Consider the following 12,737-nt stretch of genomic DNA (forward strand, 5'->3'; position numbering starts at 1 on the left):
GAGCTCAGAAACACTCACCAATTTGAAACCCCAGGGTCAATATTCCCACACGCCTGTCACTCACACCTGAATTCCCACCCAGTTCAGAGCAAAATTCCATCTCACAGCCTCCAGGTCCTTAGCCCAGCCATGCCCCGGAGGGGGATAGTTCAAAGTGAGTACCTCAATACCTCTATGTGAAATCTTCTTTCTCCGACCCAATCATGCGCCTTTTTTTCCCATTTCTTCCTTCCCAGTGGTTCCAACCTCCTGCAGTCGTCCCTGTGTCCCAGTTTAATGAAAAAAATCCTCCCCATTCCTCTGGTGATCTTTTCAGGATGGGGGGGGGGGTGCATCCAACTGTGTCTTGATTTGCCAATTGTCACTAGAATGCACTACTAGCCTTTCAGATTCAAACCATCTGCAGTGTTTTTCAGTACTTTCACCCCAAAAATGGCCTAAATGATTCAATTCATCTGTAATTTATAGTCTCCTCAGAAACTGTGACTAATTTTTGAGTTCTTTCTCAGTTGGGAGAAGATTCAGATGTAGTTGGAATGTATCCACCTCCCCGATTCAATCACAATCATTGGTACGAATAGGAAATCCTCAGCCAACAGCACTTGAACTGTGTGGAGGGTAGAAGATGGATGGGGAACTGATATCATGCAAAACAAATTAAAAATGCTGTAAATCAGGAACGAAAACAAGGTGCCTCCCTAACCTGTTCTTCCTCTCACCCATCCCTTCCTCCCACCCCAAGCCGCACCTCCATTTCCTACCTACTAACCTCGTCCCACCTCCTTGACCCGTCCGTCTTCCCTGGACTGACCTATCCCCTCCCTACCTCCCCACCTATACTCTCCTCTCCACCTATCTTCTTTTCTTTCCATCTTCGGTCCGCCTCCCCCTCTCTCCCTATTTATTCCAGAACCCTCTCCCCATCCCCCTCTCTGATGAAGCGTTTAGGCCTGAAACGTCAGCTTTTGTGCTCCTGAGATGCTGCTGGGCCTGCTGTGTTCATCCAGCCTCACATTTTATTATTATGCTGGAAATGCTGAGCAAGTTTGGCGGCCTTTGTGACAAAGGGTCAGAGTTAACTTTTAGAGTCTGTTGACCAGAGAAAGGGACAGTACGGATAGGTGATGCTTATCAAAATGTGAAATATCTAAGTGGGTTGGTATCCTGCTAATGAAGGCAGACGGCATCCTGACGTGTGGAATTCTGGGTCAAAAATCGAGCTCTATTCCCAACTTCTGATCAAAATACCAACTGGAACAGAACAACTACTGTAATAAACTGAAAAAAAAATCATTTCTGACAAAGATCCACTGAATTTGAAATTGTAACTGCTTTCTCTGTTCCGATTATGTCAGAGGTAGTTTCTTTACTTAGAGAGTAGTAAGGGAATGGAATGCTTTGCCTGCAACGGTAGTAGATTCGCCAAATTTAGGTACATTTAAGTCGTCATTGGACAAGCATATGGACATACATGGAATAGTGTAGGTTAGATGGGCTTGAGATCGGTATGACAAGTCGGCACAACATCGAGGGCCGAAGGGCCTGTCTTGTGCTGTAATGTTCTATGTTCTATTTATCCAGCAATTTCTTTTTCTATTCCAGCAAAACGTTTTCTCTGTTAATGATAGTTGACCAACAGCTTCATAAATGCTGCTGGTTGGAGAGAGACCTTCACCTGAATAATGCTGTAACTCTCTCGTTTCGTTCTCTAGCTTGAGATGCAAATACCAGAGACACACTCGCCCATGGCTGTAGAAATACCCACAATTCCAAAAGGCACGGAAACCGCTGTAAGCGTAACCGTCGGCTTCCTGTATGGTCAGCGCATGCTCAAAGCGATTGCAATCCGTGCCGCTGGTTCGCCAGAGAAGGCCATCAATCAATTAGTCCAACCAATGGGAGCGAATAAGAGGCGGGACTGTAAGACTTCGCGGAGCGGCTGGTCCTCCAACCAATGGGAGTGAACGACCTGTGTTTTGAATGATATCCAGCAGCTTTCATGACAACTTTCTCCTGTCCCAGCCCCACAAAATTCCAGTTTCATTCAGCTCCATTTCACAACCTGCCCTTGTGCTTTTCTGTGTTCTCTTGCATTCTTTTTTACCAGTTTTGTTTTAAATTTCAGATTAATAGGCTACAGAGAATATTAGAGGGAGGCAGCACGGTGTTTCAATGTGTCGCCCTGCTGCCTCAGACAACCAGGGACCCGGCTTCGATTGACTGTGTGGACTTGTCACACTCACCCCGTGTCTGCGTGGGCTCTTCCCACAGATCAAAAATGTGCAGGCCAGTGGATTGACCATGCTAAATTGTATATTAATTCCAGGGGCGTATAGGTTAGGTGGTTTAACCATGGGAAATGTAGGGCGATGTGAAGAGATTTGGAGGTTGTTCTGGGTAGGATGCTTCTCGATGGGTTAGTGCAGACTTGATCGGTCATATGGCCCCTTTCTGCATTTTAAGGATTCCATGATTGGATGTGCAGTTGGGAAACTCAACCGAAACAGCAGATCGGAATCTGGCAGACAACCAGTTCATGGTAACCCGAATATTCCTGGATTTTGAACATTAAAAAGAATATCACTGTTCACTTTGGAGAGAAGCCATATACGTGTCTTACGTTTGGACAAGAATTCAGCTGATCATGAAGTCGGCCAGATTATAAATGTACTGTTGACTTAGAGGAACGTGGAAAGAGATTCGCGTTCCCATTGAACTGGGAATTCACTGATGTAGCCACAGTGGAAACTCTGCTTTGACTGCAGGGAAGGAGTCACAGTGAGTCAATCTGCACATGCCCCAGAACTTTCACAATGGGGAGAGACCATTCAGGTACTCTGGCTGTAGGACTGGGTTCAAACTTTCATTTCAACTCACTGCATACCATTGTTGTCAGACTGGGAGCAAGCTGGGAAATGTTTGCCTGTGATATCAAGAAAGCATTGAATGGAGTGTTGTATCAAGGACCAAAATCTGAATTAGTGTGAAAATATTAATTTGTTGGAGGACTCCTGAACAAAAAGGAAGATGATTGTGCTTACCGGAGTCCAATCATCTCAGCCCTAGGACATCACTGCAATAATTCCTCAGGGTGGTGTCTTCGGCCCACACACCTTCAGCTGCTTCATCAACAACCTTGCTTATTTCAGAAGGTCAGAAATGGAGATATTCCCCAATGATTGTGCAATATTTCAGACTATTCCATTTGCCTCAATCACTGAAATGGTCTATATCCATGTAGAGCAAGACTTTGACAAGATGCAGTCTTGGAATGATTACAGGCAATTGCCAGGTAATGGACATCTACAACGGGAATGAATCTAAGGAACTTGCATTGATATTCAAGAGCATTTTCATCATTGCATCCTGCACTATCAACATCTTGGTGTTTTATTTGGCCACATACTGAACGTAACCAGCCACATAAACTTTGTGACTACAATAGGCCAGAGGCTAGGAAATTTAGTGACTTCACAGTCTGCCCACCATCGACAAGGCATGTGTCAGCAATGTGATGGAATAATCCCCACTTGCCTGGATTAGTGGAGCTTCAAAAACACTAAGCAACTCAAATATATCCTGCATAAAGCAGACCCCATAATCTTTGTTCATGAATCAAATGATTCAATGAGGGAATTAGACCATTAGCTGCAATGTACAGGGTTAGAGGGAGAAGGCAGGAATATGCAGGAGAATGGCACTAGGTGAGGTATTCTCATTCTGAAGGCCAGTGCAGATACTATGGTCAAATGGTTTCCTTGTGTGCTGCAGCAATTCTGTGATTCAGACTTCAAAGATGACGTTCAACACTGTCTTCCTTCACTACTGATAGAAAGCAACACTAGTTTTTACCAAGACCAATATGCACTGAAGCAACTTCTCTTGGATCCTTCAACATCACTTCCCTAAACCAATAGTAGTCAGTTGGTTTGGTTGTGGAGAGAACCGAGTTCCCTTTGTGCTCTGTCACTCCTCCCATGGAGCAGTTACCTCTGTGTTCCCACTCTGCTGCAGACCCTTTTCTCTTCCAAAAATATACTTTATTCTTAAAAAAGTCCAATGTGTATGTATGTGTGTGCATATGTACATTGATATGTATGTGCATATCACAAATGCAGTTTAGTTATGGACAGTAGCACATCAACAAAACATGCCTTACCTAACTAATGGAGACTACAACTTACTCTAAACTAGTGACTGTGGGATATACAGCCCATTCGAATGATCCAACTTCAAGTTATGTGAAGTTTGAACCAGAAACTGATCTAGTTTTCAGACTGCATACACTTTTTCTAAAGACTCCGACTTTAGTCAGGCTCTGCATTTGACAAATAGCCAACATTCCTGTTGCATCTTCATACCTGATAATACATTTGATAAAATAGCGTGAAAAATTGGAATGTGAGTTTTTAATAATTTTGATCGTGGGATACCAATCATATTATTCACATGCTTTTTACATTCTCTGTGAATTCTGAATTACAATTAACTTTGCAAAAGCAATTTGGATTCCTCGGTGCCGTACTGAAATTAACCTTAAACTCAAGGGTATATACTCCAAATCATGTTAATGTTTGGCACAAGGCTGTGGTGTGATATCACAAAATAGTAGTTAAATTTGCATGACATCATGGAACACTAGTAAAACTGAAATTAATGGTGATAAAGGATTAAGCTAATAAGTGGCTGGACCATACTTGGCATTAAAGATGAGGTTCATAATATTAAAGACCAATTGCCTAAGACAATTGCTTCAGATGAGCCTAACGGCAGTATAGTGAAGAAGGTGTTTGCTGCACTTGCTTTTATTGGTCATTGCATTGAGTATTGCACTCAAACACATCATTCACCATTTCAGCTGCTGAGACCACAAGCTCCGGAATTGCCTCCTTAAACCTCTCTAACCCTCTTTAAGATACACAATGTAAAATAAACCTTTCTATTCAATGTTTGAAACATTTTAGTTTGATGAATATCTGAAACGTTCCATACAAATGCAAATTGTTGCTGTTATTGGCTTCCACTGAGAGGAACAGGATTATCAGTTTGAGCCTTTACATTCTCGGACCATCACGGCCACAATCAGTTTCAAATTGGAAACTTAATCTTGACAGCCCGTTTTCAGTATTCGCTTTGTTCTAACTGACTGCAAAACGTAACGGAACTTATGTTCCGAGTCTAGGAGCCGTGAACCATGGAGAGCAGCTGAGACACATTCCAACCCTACCACACAGTGCACCCTCATTCCTGAAGCTGAGCAATAGTAGGGGAAACGGGAAACAGGAAGCATACTTCTCCCCACCGCAAGCCCTGCGTACACGTGATTGACAGCGGGTTCGGCCAATAGAAGGGAAGGGGCGGGACTGGAGGACCGAGGTGGTGTGTTCGGTCCTCCAACCAATCGGAAACAGCATGGGGCGGGGCTGAGCGGCGACACGTGATCAAGCTTAAAAGAAACAACGGTGGATGCTGTAAATCTGGAACAAAAACAGAAATTGCTGGAAAAGCTCAGCAGGTCTGGCAGCATCTGTGAAAAAAGAAAATAAAATCAGAGTTAACGTTTCATATCCGGTGACCCTTCTTCAGAACAGCAATGTTCCGGCCGGTGTTTGCACGCACGCGCAGCGTCTTTCTGAATGACGTAAGCGGGCGAATGTTGGTTTTGTCGGAGCTGGTAAAGGAACGAAAGACAGGGCCATCGGGGAAGTAATGAAGGTTATTGTGGTCTGGGAGGCTTTATCACCGCTTGTGTACAACTGTAGATCCGAATTAGAACTTCTTGATCATGCATTTTGCAGTAAACTGAAAAGGGCTGCAGGTTTCAGGCCGCGAGAGGCCCAGGTTACCGCCAGAATATTGGCTCCAATGTCCCGCGTGTTTCGGACAGAATGGTCACTGCTTTGCACTGAGGACCTGGGGGTTGGGAAACGTTTTCTTTCTCAATGAACTACTACAGTAAATCTGTACTCCACAATTTAAAAGGCCCTCGTATCCTTCCTGACCAGAGTTGGATGCACTGACTGTGACCTCACCAGAGCTTTATCAAGGTTCAGCATCTTTTCAGTGAGTGTGTCCTCATAACCTCCTATTATTTCTTAAAGCCAGAGTCATAGAGCATAGAAACAGACCCTTCAGTCCAGCCAGTCCATGCTGACCATTACCCCAAAACTGAATTAGTTCCACTTGTCTGCTCCTGACCCAGACCCCTTCAAACCTTTCCTATTAATGTATCTATCCAAATGTCTTTTTAATATTATAATTATACTTGCATCTACCGCATCCTTAGGAAGTTCATTTCACACAGAAACCACCTGCTTTGTTCAAAACAAAACCCTTGTTTTTTTAATCTTTCTCCTCACCTTAAAAGTGTGTCCCCTAGTTTTGAAATTCCCCTTCCCACCGTAAACTCTATCTATAGCTGTCATTATTTTATGAACAATTTGATAATATCCTTCCTATACTGGGCAACCAGAACTGGACACAGTATTCCAGAAAAGGCCTCATCAATGTCCTGGACAACCTCAAGATAACATCCCAGCTCTTATAATCAAAGGACTGAGCAATGAAGGCAAGCATGCTAAATGCCTTTTTAACCACCCTGTGGGTATATGTGAGGCAAACATTTAAAAAAAAAGTACCTGCACTCCTAGGTCCCCTGTTCTGAAATACTACCCAAGGCCCTACCATTAATTGTGTAAGTGCTGCCCTTGTTTGTTCCATCAAAATTCAACACCTCACATTTATTCAGATTGAATATAATCTGCCATTTTTTGAGCCCATTTAATCCAGATCCCTTTGTAATCTTGGATAACCTTCTTCACTGTCTATTATGCCATTATTTTGGTGTAACCCATAAACTTACTAACCATATCTTCTATATTCTCATCCAAATCATTTATATAAAATGACAAAAGAGGATACAGAATTGATCCTGGTGGAACATCGCTGGTCACAGGCCTCTAGTCTGAAAAGCAACCCTCCGCCATTACTCGATAATAAAATGTGAGGCTGGATGAACACAGCAGGCCAAGCAGCATCTCAGGAGCACAAAAGCTGGCCGTTACTCCCTGGCTTTTGCTGTTAAGCCAATTCCATATTCAATTGACAAGCTCACCCTGAATCCTAACTTTACTACTTCGTCTACCGTGCAGAACCTCGCCTCCTGCTCTGCCATTAACCATTGTTTCGGTAACCTCCTTAAAAAATGCAATCAAGTTTGAGATCACGATTTTTCTCACAAAATACCATGCTGACAACCCCTAATCAATTTTTGCCTCTGAATGTCCATGAATCCTATCTTTTCTATTCACATTCAACAATTTACCTACAACTTAAGTCAGTCTCACAGGTCGAGAGATCCCCAGTTTCACCATACAATTTTTCTTAAAGAAAGATTTAACATTAACTACCCTCCAGTCATCAGGTACTTCACCTGTTGTTACAGATGATGCAAATATTTTTGCAAAGACTCTAGTAATTTCCTCCCTTATTTCCCACACATTCTGGCACACGTTAGAACCAGTCCCAGAGATTTATCGACCTTTATATTCCCCATGAACTCTCAAACTTCCTTTTTTTACACACATGAAGTTTTTTGAAAACATCAAAGTTTATTTCTCTGCATTCTCTGGACACCATTTCCTTCTCTGCAGTAAAAGCTGGCAAGAAATGTACATTTAGTATCTCTCCCATCTCCTGGGGTTCAACACACAGATGATGTCTTTGATCTTTAAAAAGCCCTGCCCCCTCTCTGGTTACACTCTTGCTCTTAGTATTTGTAGAATCTCTATGGATTAATCCTTTACTTTATCTGCCAAAGTTATCTCATATTCCCTCTTTGTCATCTTGATTTATCTCCTAACAATGCCACACACTATATTGATTAAGAGATTCAATTGAATCAAGTTGTCTATGTCAGAAATAAGACTCTCTTTTATTCTCGACTAGAACTCCAACATCCTTCTTCATCTGTTCTTCCTTAATCCTACCAGCCTTACCCAGCGCTCTAACAGGAACTGTTGTCATCACACTCTTGAAAGTCTCCCACTTGTCAAACGTCCTTTCGCCTGTGAACAGTCTACTCCAATCAATTTTTGTAAGTTCTTGTCTCATATCATTGAAATTTGCCTTACTCCAGTTCAAAACTCTTAACATTTATGGAAGGATTATCCTTTTCCATAACCATTTTGAGTCTAATACAATTCTGAACACCAGACGCAAAGTGTTCTGCCACATTTGTTTCAGTAACTTTCCTTGCCTTATTGCCCAAAAGAAATCCAGTTTTGCTCCTCCTCTTGTAAGAGCATCTACATATTGACATATATATATCTGAGATCTCCGACATATTTGTTTCTCAATTTCTCTCTTACTATTGGGGAGCCGAGAGAACAATCCCATTAAAGTGAACTTCACTTTCTTCATTCATTCAGTGGGGGAGTGGGCAATTTTTCTGAAATATTTTCCCGAGTTAAGGCAGTTATGTATTCCTTAATTAAAAAAAAACCCACCGACACCCACCACCCCGTGCGCACGCACACATACACACACCTTTTCTATTGTTCCTACATCAACTAAAACCTGGAACATTGAGCTGCCGGTTTTGCCCATCTCACAGACAAGTTCCTGTCATAGCTATGAGTTCATCAGCTTTACCTTTAAGACTCCTTGCATTGAAAAGAAAAGCTCTTCAGAGTTACTACATACTCTGACTCTCTTGTCTTACTTTTGGAATTGATGTGCTCTCCTCACATTCAGAGCCTTCCTCATCAATCCTCCTGTTTACACTGCTACGTATAATTTCCCCCACTTCCCATCTCTGTCAGTATAAAGTCTCCTTTAATGGAATGAGCAAAGCTCCTAGCTAAGATATTGATCCCTTTCCAGTTTACGTCAGACCCATTTTTTTGGAACATGTCTTTTCTACCCCAAAAGGTATTCCAACTGTCAAAAAAGCTGAATCCCTGAACAATACACCAGCTCTTCACCATCGATTTGTCTCCTTTAACCTTCTCCCTACCTCGTTTGGCATTGGGAGTAAACAAGAAAGTACTAATTGTCAGGTTTTTAAAAAAAATTTCACTTAACCTGTCAAATTCGCTGCTTTTAATCTTTTCCCTAAAAATGTCATTGCTATCAATGTGTAGAATAATTTCTGGCCCCTCAATCTCACCTTTAACAATATACTTGAAATGTTTAGAGGCGTCTTTAATCCTAGCACCAGACAATTAACAAACCACCCTAAGTTTACACTCACTGCCACAGAATCTCCTGTTTAAGCCTCTGACAGGAGAGACCCCGACAACAATAATTCTATTAAATCTTCTGAAATGCTGCGTAACATAAGAATCATTCCAAGGGTCCAAAAAGTGACTGGCCCTTCCATTTTCCTCAGAGAGACCACGTCCTTCAACAGTTCCAAAAGCTGAATATCTGGCAGAGGGATAGCCACTGGAGACATTCTTACTTATCCTAACAGTCACACATCTATACTAACAGTGCTGGGTCGTACAGCCGAACACATGTTGGACTCTGATGAAACTGCGGGTTCCATTAATGAAGCCCAAGATCCCATACAGTCTCCTCAATGCATTTTGGTTATGTTCTCTGTCCGATAAAGATTTGTACATTGTAAGTCCCCGCTCCCTGCTCTTTGCATCTGTGCCATTCAAATATATATTCCCCTTCCACATTGTTTCCCTCAAAATGCATAAACTCACTGTGTATTCTAAAGAAGAGATGTTTTCTACTCAAAATATTAACTGTGGCTCCATTATTCCTGCCACTTGGAAAACAGGACAGTACAGCACCGGAAGAAGCCCTTTGGCCCACCACGTCTATTCTAATATTGATGCCACTCTGAAGTAATACAATCTGCCTGTACGTGATCTATATCCCTCTCTTCCCTGCCTGTTCGTATATCTGCCTAAATGCCTCTTAAATGTTGTGATTGATCGTTTCTGCTTCTATCGCCTCCCAAGAGAGTACAATGTGGCCACCTATCACCTTCTGTATAAGAATCGTGCCTCACACATCTCCTTTAAACAATCCCCCTCTCACCTTAATCCTATTTCCCTGAGAATTTGCCTTGGAAAAAGGCTCAGACTATCCACTCTCTCCCTCTCAGGTCGCCCCTCAGCAACTGACTCTGTGCACTGATAACAATCCAAGTTTGTCCAAGCCAGGCAAAATCCTGGCAACCTCTTCTGCAACCTTTCCAAAGCCTCCACGCCCTTCCTGTAATGTAGTGATCGAAACTGCACACATCACTCAAAGGTGGCCGAATTACAACTTTCTATTCAGCCCTCTGACAGAAGAAAGCAAGCATGCCATAGTCCTCCTTTACCACTTTATGCACAGGTGTTGCCACTATCAGAGAGCTATGGACTTGGACCTGAAGATCCGTCTGTGTATCAGTGCTACTCAGGGTTCTTCCATTTACTGTTTACGTTCCCCTTGCAGTTGGCCTCCCAGAATGCATCACCTCATAGTTATATATATATATTTATATATATATATATATATATATATATATATGTGTGTGTGTGTGTGTGGTCTTAGCTCTGATCCTTGTGGAACAGCACCAGCCCCTGACCTCCAGTCAGAAAAATACACTCCACAACTGTTGACGGGTGAAATATCAAACAGGAGCCTTGTGTTCTGCGTTCAGCAGCACGAGCAACCTTGATGTGGAGCTCCTTAGCAATTCATTGTGGGAGAGTTTCTGGTGCGCTGTCACTCCCCCATCCCCCAACCAAGTGCAGCATTCTTATACATTAGCATTATATGTCATTACTGTAATGTTAATGCAATTGTTAGCCACATTTGCCTAAGCGAAATGGCTCTACAGAACTTGGTGCTCCCACAGTCTGTTGATGTTTACCTGATTCCTTTATTATTTGCCTTTAGAATACCTGTTGTTAAATCACATTTCAATCCTGACAGTTTTATACTCCTTCACAAACATTTACCAGCTGCACACATTAATTACCAATAACCTCAACACTCCCTTATCACTGAGGACTCTTCCAAATTTTGTGTTGGTTTTATTTTCACTTTTAACCTGAATTCATAAGAATAGAAATGATATTAATTTCTACTGCTTATTGTACGTTCTTTAAAATGGACTCTAACATGAGGTTACTACAGTTCTGTGACAGCTGACAGATTGGGAACAGCCCCTCTCTCACTTGGCCTGAGAAATCAAACAAACATTCTCTCTGACTTGCAGTTCCAGTTACAAGCCCCAGCACTCAGATGCAGCCAGTGAGTTATGAACCAGCATTTAATTCATGGATAAATCTTTAATGTCTCTTCTCTGAACACTCTGCATCACTAATTTTCTTTACTTCGTGAGACAGCATCTATTCGAATTGCACAGATGAGAGTGAAATTCAATCTCTTTAAAAAAATACCGAATCATTAAAAGAAACTTGTTTATATTCTTCAAATTTCTAGGCGACATAACCACATCTTCACTCTATTTTGTAATGTGTCTCTGTCACTTTTCCACTGATCACTGGATGGTTATCTCTCTGAAATCCTAATTACTGCATTTTTACAACTGTCTTTTGCCCCCACTCCTGGCTATGTTGCTTTTTCGATATTCTGTTTACACCATTTAAAGCTTTATCTTTCCTGTAATGAAATAGGCCTCATTTCAGTGCCTACAAACATTTACTCAAGAAGCTTAGCTAACTCTTTGCCAACAGTTTGTTGTTTGCCTTTCTAATTTACAATTAACTAAAAAGTTCAGAATACTGTAGGATCAGACTTTTCTTTTTAAATTTTACTAAATAACAAACTTGGGACTGTGGCTTAGCTTGGCTTTTCAAAAATGTCCCTAACTAAAATTCTTACATGTTACATCTCATACTCATGAGAGTACAAGTCTGGCTATGAAAGTCTATGATGCACATCTGGAAATTCCTTTTGACCATTTTATGACAGCTAAAATCCCCGAACAGCCATGTTAAGTCAACTTTAATCATTGGCTGCTCCAACAACTCGCCCCTCGAAGCACTTGACTTTTACGCTAAGCAGGCCGATGTAACTTATGGGATATATTCACTGTCTCTGGTGTTAGAACTAATGGGGGAATCCTTCAGTGCCCATGTTTGCCTGTGCTGTGGCCCTTTGGTACAGCATTGTTCTTACAAGTGTTAAGAACACAATCAAAACATTGAATTGTATTCCTTCTCACACATGGCGTATGATCTAGATCTAGGGTGTGTATTTGGGTAATCAGTCCCCCGTCCCCCATCCTTCGTCTGATTTATCCAGTTTTGTTGTTTTTAATTCCCAGCCCGCTTGATCTGCAGGAGCTTAAATCTCCTTTGTATGTTCAGATCATTGAATAACTTCTTCAGCTCCTTCCACGATCTTTACCCAATCTGCAGTCACATGTGGAATCGGTGGTAATTCCATCACCATGGACTGTAATGATTCTCAGTCCACTTCACGTTGCTGGTTGGTGAGATGAATCACTGCCTGTCTTACCGGCTTAGGCCCGGTTTGTCCACTGATGGTAATGTTCTTTGTTGGGTGTTGATAGCAACATTGACTTTGCATGGCTTTGACCCTTCCTTTAATAGCTGGCTGCCATCACTAGATAATACATCGATCTGACCAGGGTGTACTGCAAGAAGGACCAGTTGTTCACCAGGAAGTAATAGGTTGTGTACAGTTGTCATAACTTACAAAACCACAAGCTGTACAACTTTGGTCATTTCAACCCGACA

This window comes from Stegostoma tigrinum, chromosome 39 (assembly GCF_030684315.1).
Source record: "Stegostoma tigrinum isolate sSteTig4 chromosome 39, sSteTig4.hap1, whole genome shotgun sequence".
Taxonomy (NCBI): domain Eukaryota; kingdom Metazoa; phylum Chordata; class Chondrichthyes; order Orectolobiformes; family Stegostomatidae; genus Stegostoma; species Stegostoma tigrinum.